The following is a 7,403-nucleotide window of genomic DNA, read 5'->3' on the forward strand; positions in this document are numbered from 1 at the left end:
CCTTTAAGCTTTGTAACTTGGAACACACACACCTCAGATCGGTGGAAACTTCTCTCGCCAACTGTAAGATCATATCTACATATGTTGAGATAGCTTGGGATATCTATTCACTTAATGTGATGCCAAAAATTGTGCCTTTGACATTATGAAGACTTATGCATAATATATATGAACTCTATAACACATATAGATAACTAAAATTATTCTAGCTTCTTGCAACATTTAAGAGCCAGACTATGTGGTTGCATAACTCAAGATGCTCATAGCATATAGATGTTCATCGTAAACTTTAGAAGATAAGGTAAAAATGACTCAACCATATGAATATAAGAAATAAGGCACAATTGTTGCATGACTTAATGCATTCATAGCATATTGATGAACTTCAAAAGATTAAGGGGTAGCTAATTCAACCATAGGAACATCAAAAGATAAGGTATAACATGATATTCACTGTACTTTTGGACTGCTTCATTATCTTTACATAGTTGACATTAATTAGAGCATATGCAATAGACTAGAGATGTTAACATAGCATAATGGTAAACTATATCTTACATGGTGTAGTCTAGCAGTCAGATGGAGGTTGTCACTAGATGAAGTTTATTCAAAACATGACAACATTGCCCCCTATTGCAACAACCTTTGAGACACGGTTTTTTCTAGTAATACAAAAAACACAATTTGAATAACTATGTTATAGTTTAGAATTTCTTCCAAAATGTAGACTACAATGATCCCTTTCTAAATAAAGCACAATAAATCATCTACTCTGTAATAGTCTTTTAATGAATACTTCATAGTAAGTACTTTTCAATAGATCTACAACACATATTATCCCCAAGTTGACAACATAGGTTTATGAAAAAATCCTTACAAGCATACTTTTTAATATTTTATCATTTTCTAGTTACAAAATCTTAGGTAAATTTTATTATAATTGTCTGCAGCTTCTAGTGGAGACATTCTAATTCATGACACTTTCTCTCTTCCAACTTTTCATGAGAAATGATTTTGATGAGGAAGGCCCTTCAAATGGTATCATTGAGTTTAGAATTTTGTCATCATTCAGATAACTTTCCAGCTTCAAGTTAAAGAACTAAATCTCATGAATGGATTGATGTTTCATGTGCTCTTCTACAAGGAACACATTCTACAATGGAGAGAAACTGAGGCTGTTGCCACCCCAGCCATGTAGGTACAACAAGAATCATAAAACTTTCAATCCTACCCATCATATGAAAAGAATGCAAACATAGGGGCTACAATTGATTGATCTCCAAGAGATATTATGATCTGATCACATAGAGTTTCATGCTTAGATGTAATGAATAGTTTTAGTTGGATACACAAACTATATCTAACCAATACTATCTTAAATCAATAGTTTGGATTAATAACCAATTATAGATTTAGTATTTCATTGTCTATAATTCATGAATATATAAATCATGGCTAGAAAAAAGTTGTACTTTTACATTTTGAATTCTTACAAAGGTAATAGTCATTAAATAGGTGGGCATAATGGAAAATGACTCAAACGGATGAAATGAACTATATTACAAGAACCTCAATAAGAACAATTTTATAGGGTGTTAAATAAAGTAAAAGTGTACTAATAAATCCCATCATTAACCTATTTGAGACGATTAGGCCATTATATTGGAAAACCACATTTCCTGACAATGTCTTTGAAGACTTGTGCAATGCACCCCATAATTTTAGTCACAAAAAAATTATGCAAATCAAGTATGTTTGGTTGCTATTTGATTTGTATGAAAAACTATTTGCAATGATTTTATATGTGTCTAACAAACTAAATTTAATTTGTAGGCATTAGGAAAACCCTATGTTGTAGAACAAGAAACTCCATCCCATTTATTGTAAGTTCCTTTATTATTCTTAATCCACTCTATATAGTCCATTGCGACAAAAAAAATGCATAGCCATCCATATGATAGTTCTGAACTAAGGTGTCATTATTCTAGAATATAATTTCCATGAATCCTCCAAAGGTATCATTAATTATAGAATTGGGTTGGTTCATTGGTCTCTCTGCAAAATCAAGCTTATAGACTTTAGTTAGATTGAAGTTATCAACAAGTTTGAGAGGGGAGTTGCAGGAGCATTGTAAGAAATCACACTCAAAGTGCATCGATGTTTCCCATCAATTATTTTAGATGGTTTTTTATTTAACACATAATCGTAAGTGCAATTTATTTGTCCACATTTAATAGAACCTTTTAGATTAGGCCTAGTATCTCCACACCTAACAATTTTGGCCTGGTTCATATAGAAGTACTTTCATAGAAATTGTTTTATAACGCAAGCATTTCTTTAAGGTAAAAACTCAATTTCATTAACAATTTCTGTATAATATTAATTAGGTAGCTTTTTATTGGTCTTTTGAGTTTGGAGGTTATGTTTGGATAATATAATGTGTTTATCTGCTTAAACAAATTGAATACTTTTCCAAATTTTTAGAATGAGTGAATTTCTCTTTATCTTTAGGATGAGAGAGTAACAACTGGAGATGAGGTAGACAAGAGGGGGGGGGGGGGGGGGGGGGGGGGGGGGGTTGTACTTGCAATACATGCATGATTCCTTATACAAAATATTTCTCATAGAGATAAACATGTCTGAGATATTTCCATCATTTTGATAGGTCAATTGCAAAATAAATTTCCCTAGGTAGGTTTGATTTCTTTTTCTAAATGCTTTTATTTTTTAACAGTTCATTTAAATCTAAATTAGTTGACTTAAAAGTGTGATGTTGTGGATTTGAAATTTTGATAAATTATCTTTGTGCAGATTCTTTGGAGTACATCTTGCTTAGACTTATTGCTCTTCTCAATTCATAATCAAGTGCCATATGGTTTCATTATAGATCCTAGTTGGGTGTTTACAATACGCTTTTTATTGCAGCAAGTTGTTTGAGAATAGATTATCAAATCTCTTTCATAGGCACCATGTACTACACAAGGACTTCTATACGTTCCCTTCAAATATTTGATGGTCCTCCTATTTGGAAATGTTGATTGTAGCTTTTATCCCACTGCTAGTCTATTTTTTGCTTGGATGACATTTGTTTCCTTGTTGAGAAGAGCAGTCAACTCCAAAATTTGGTTGAATTGATACCATTAATCAGAGTAACTCAGGTTTGATAGCATTGAAAAAAAATTGAAAGTTACCAAAAAACTAGATGGATTCTCCCCAAAAACTATAAGTTCATCTCTCACAAAGATGCCTCCCTCTTGGAGACTAGAATATATTAATTAGATATTATATCCTACACAAGTCTTATCAATCACTCTACATAGTACTTCCAACATGGCCCTAGCTTCAACCAGGTTTACATGTTAGTTATCATGGTGCAGGAGCACCAAGCACAAGAACACAACTAGGAGGTCAAAGTCCATGAAAGGAATAAATTCATTAATACCAATTCATTTGAAGTTATTATGTTTCATTCCAAGTCCATTGTAAGGCTATGCAAGCCAAATTTGCTAAAAGTTGTCAAATAATATTGGTATGACCTTGAGTTGGTAAATAGGTCAAAGTTGAAAAAATAACCCATAAAAGGCTAAATGAGTTGTAAATGGTCATTTTTGGTCAACTACGATATGTTATGAGGCTTCCTATAAAGTTTTAAGGTCATTTCATAATAGATGCATAAGTTGCTTAAAACTTGCACAATGCAACTTTTATAAAATTGTCCAATTGTCAATAAAATATGTAAGAATGTGTATGCTAGTTTTGGCAAGAAGTTGTAACTATCATAGGGATGTAAGAAGATATAAATATGCTCATTTGATTGAATCTAGGATAGGTTGGTCAGTTGGAGGCAAGTTGTTTAAAGCAATCCTATTATGCCTCTGACTGTCACCAAGGTACCTATAGGGTTGGTGAACAATCCAGCACCCATTCATCAATTTGAATGCTTATTAAGATGATGTAATATGGAAAATCTTGTCAAAAATATCTAGATGTTCATAATGCATGCGAAACCTTCAAAAGATGAGGTGGTCTAGAAATCAAGTTTAGATAAGTAAAGATTAGTTACAATTAGAAACAAATATGGAAAAACCTCTAAAACTACATATGTGATGTTTAATATCTAAAGCTTGATTCTAGACATAAATGAATCACACACTACACAAAATATCAATTGGAATAAGCTTGATCAATAGATAAAAACCAAACATGATCAAGAAGTCTCAAATTATACCTTCCAATGAAGACACACTCCTGAACACCAAGAATAGCAATAGACCCAAGGCCATGATCAACAGTAAATTCTTCTAAGAGACTGCAAAATTTCAAAGCTTCTTCAAAGTAATCATCCTACTAGAAATAAAAATATTATTCCACATTACAATGAAATAAGTAAAACAATACTCAATTAGTATTTATATTCTAAAATAATAGAGAACTTATTACTATCAAATATTTCCTAGAAAATTGCAATAAAATCATCTCCCAATAAAATTTTTGAATTTACTTACATTTCAAGGAGTACTTCAAGGAAGCAGTGGCATTGTACTCTTTAATCACTGTAGACTTTTATTTTCTCTCTAAATGCCATGTGATTCAAAATAATAACTTAAGCTCACACTAGAAGTTTAATTATATTCAGTATCCAAATTAATATGAGGAGACCTTAAGCTCTAAAAACTTTAAATTATTGGTGTCTAACTAATGTTATTGATTATGAACTTAATGGCTTTGATATGATATATGCTAGCTATCTTGGAATATGAATTTTTTTTAATTATGGAATAACTACTTTCTTGTGGAGGGTTGGTAATTCCCCTATTTTGGTTGTATCAAGGTACTCTGTTTTGCTGCCTATAGGCTTCCAAATTTTTTTGTTTTTTTTTTTTGGATACTTGTCATTCTAGGATTTGACACTTAGATACTATCTTGAGACATATTTGAAACCTTTTCCCAATATTAAATTTAAAGTTTGAAAAAAGTATAGATGTCATATTTTGTATTTCTAGGGTAGCATACATTGCATAGGTGATGAGAAACACACATTAGAGTTGACATTCACTACTGGTGAAGAAGAACCTCTAATTAAAGAGGGTAGCAACAAAAGTGTAAGTAGTGTTGGTGACCAATGATTCATATGCGAATATTCTTCAAATCCATATTTAGAAATTTTTTTGAGGTACACATGTATAGATTTAAAGTCTAAAATTAGTAAGTGATACAGCTATAATAGGATCTATAGTTTTAGCTTTATGATTGGTAGAAAATGTAGGCATTTGATGGAACAAGATCTAAGTGAGGTTGAGGTAATAGATAATGGAGAGGGGGTTGGCCTCCTTTCCTAAGAATATGACCTCCCTGATATCTCTTAGCTTGGAATATTTAGATGTTCTAGTAAATTTTAATGTGCTTGAAAGGTTAGTGACAAGGTACCCATCCCTAAAGAAGCTTAGGTTGAATACAATTGTCTCTAAAGTACAATTGCAACTGTCAATATTAATAATGCCACAAATTACTCATTGAGGAACATGCTCAATGGAATATGAGTGCTTTACAGAACATGCATAAAATCTTTTGGCAGGATTCAAAAAATGTTCTCAAATTTAATGCTTGTTAGGATTCTATAAACTTTTTCTAGAATATCTGCCTACAGTTTATCTAATGTGCTTAAATTAAAATTCTCTAAACTTAAGTTGTGCACTTATTTAGAAATCTAAATTAGAAGGAATCAATTGTCATTGTCATAAAGCACAATGTCTCTAGGTTATAGATTCAATAGAAGACAATGGTCTAGAAGAACTTGCAACAACATGCATGGATTTGAGGGATCCTTGAGTATTTCCCATAGATGTACGTGGAGATGGAAAAGGTTGTGTATTAGATTTGGGCCTTGTTACAATTTTAAAGGGATGTCCAAATATTTAGTTCATTCTTTGCTTTTGTCAAAAAATAACCAATGAGGCAGTTATGACAATGTCAAGAAATTGTGCCAAACTAGTAAGATTTCAACTTTGTATCATGGGATGACATACATCCAATCATGTAACTAGATATTCAATAGATGATGGGTTTGGGGAAATCATAAAGAACTACAAATACCTAAAAATGTTGGCAGTTTTAGGTATGCTCACAGACAAAGCATTTGAATATATTGGAACATATGGTAAAACATTAGAAATATTATCAATATCATTCACTAGGAAAAGTGATCAAGGTCTAAAGTATGTGCCAGAGGGGTGCAAAAACTTTCAAAAACATGATATAAAAGATAGTCCATTTGGTAATTTTGCCCTTTTCTTTGGTTTGGATCACTATGAATCTATGCAATTTTTGTGAATGTTGTCTTGCAAAATTAATAGAGAAGAATGCAAAGAGATGGCAAAGAAGATGCCTAAACTCAGTATTGAAGTGATATGAGACAATGAATCAAGAGATACTTTCTTTTTGTAGAATCTTTAGGTATATCTCTCCATAGTAGGACCATGAAAACACATGTCTTCATTTATTACCACCATGTGGTGAGTTTTTCACATAAATTTGAGGTCATATCTATATAATTTATGTTGCTGACCTCTCAAGTTTGTCAAGTGCAATTTTTTTCAATTAAAAGATATTTCATATAGTGCCTTTTTCAACAAAGGCCAAATGTGAAGTTTATTTTGGTTGAGCAATTTTTACATCCCTTTCTACACTTCTCCATGATTTGGTTGCAATAGGAAGGGTTGCAAAAGATAAAGTGTCCATTGGTGAAGTATCTCATACTTGGTCTCTAAATCTCATTATAGTTAAATGCCACACAAAAATTTCTTGATACAAATGTTGAATGGTGAAGGATTATTGATGATTCCCTTATGCATGCATTGGGATTTCAAAAAAATTGACAAATCACCCAATTAGCTAGGAAATATCCCCATTAAATATGGATTGAATATTACATTATTCAAATTTTAGTAAAAAACTTGTTGTGCCTACTACACATACAAGTTTTGGTTTCTCTCTATTATTACTTGGGGTAAGTTTTCTAGAATCGGACTTTTGTTTATTAGAAAGGTTGATCGCTAAACAAACCAAATCTTTGGGAATCAAACTCAAGTAAACATTGTACAGGAGAATTAAAGATGTAATTGAGGTGAGGAATAAATAGTTTTTCAAATGTGTAATTATTTTGATTTTATTATTGATTTTTTAAATTTATACTCATTGTTTAAGCTCTAGCTAGAGTTTTATCTATAGATCAAAGTATTTTGCATAAGTTTTGGTATCATAGAAACATGTAAAATTAATTTAAATAGGGAAGAAGAGTTGGGAAAGGAGTTGGACAAGATAAAATACTAGAGATGAATTTCTTATAACTTAACATATCAGAATGGGAAGAATAATAGGAATCCAAAATTGTTAAAAAGTAAGAG

At 31.5% G+C, this 7,403-nt stretch overlaps 1 pseudogene; it reads left to right on the top strand.

Annotated features, from left to right (window-relative positions):
- Positions 1-5,246: 5,246 nt before the first annotated feature.
- LOC149564800 (transport inhibitor response 1-like protein pseudogene) lies at positions 5,247-6,516 on the top strand (annotated as a pseudogene).
- The last annotated feature ends 887 nt before the right edge of the window (positions 6,517-7,403 follow it).

This window comes from Cupressus sempervirens, chromosome 3 (genome assembly GCF_028749045.1).
Source record: "Cupressus sempervirens isolate cs-2001-9-10 chromosome 3, ASM2874904v1, whole genome shotgun sequence".
In the NCBI taxonomy this organism is placed as follows: Eukaryota; Viridiplantae; Streptophyta; class Pinopsida; order Cupressales; family Cupressaceae; genus Cupressus; species Cupressus sempervirens.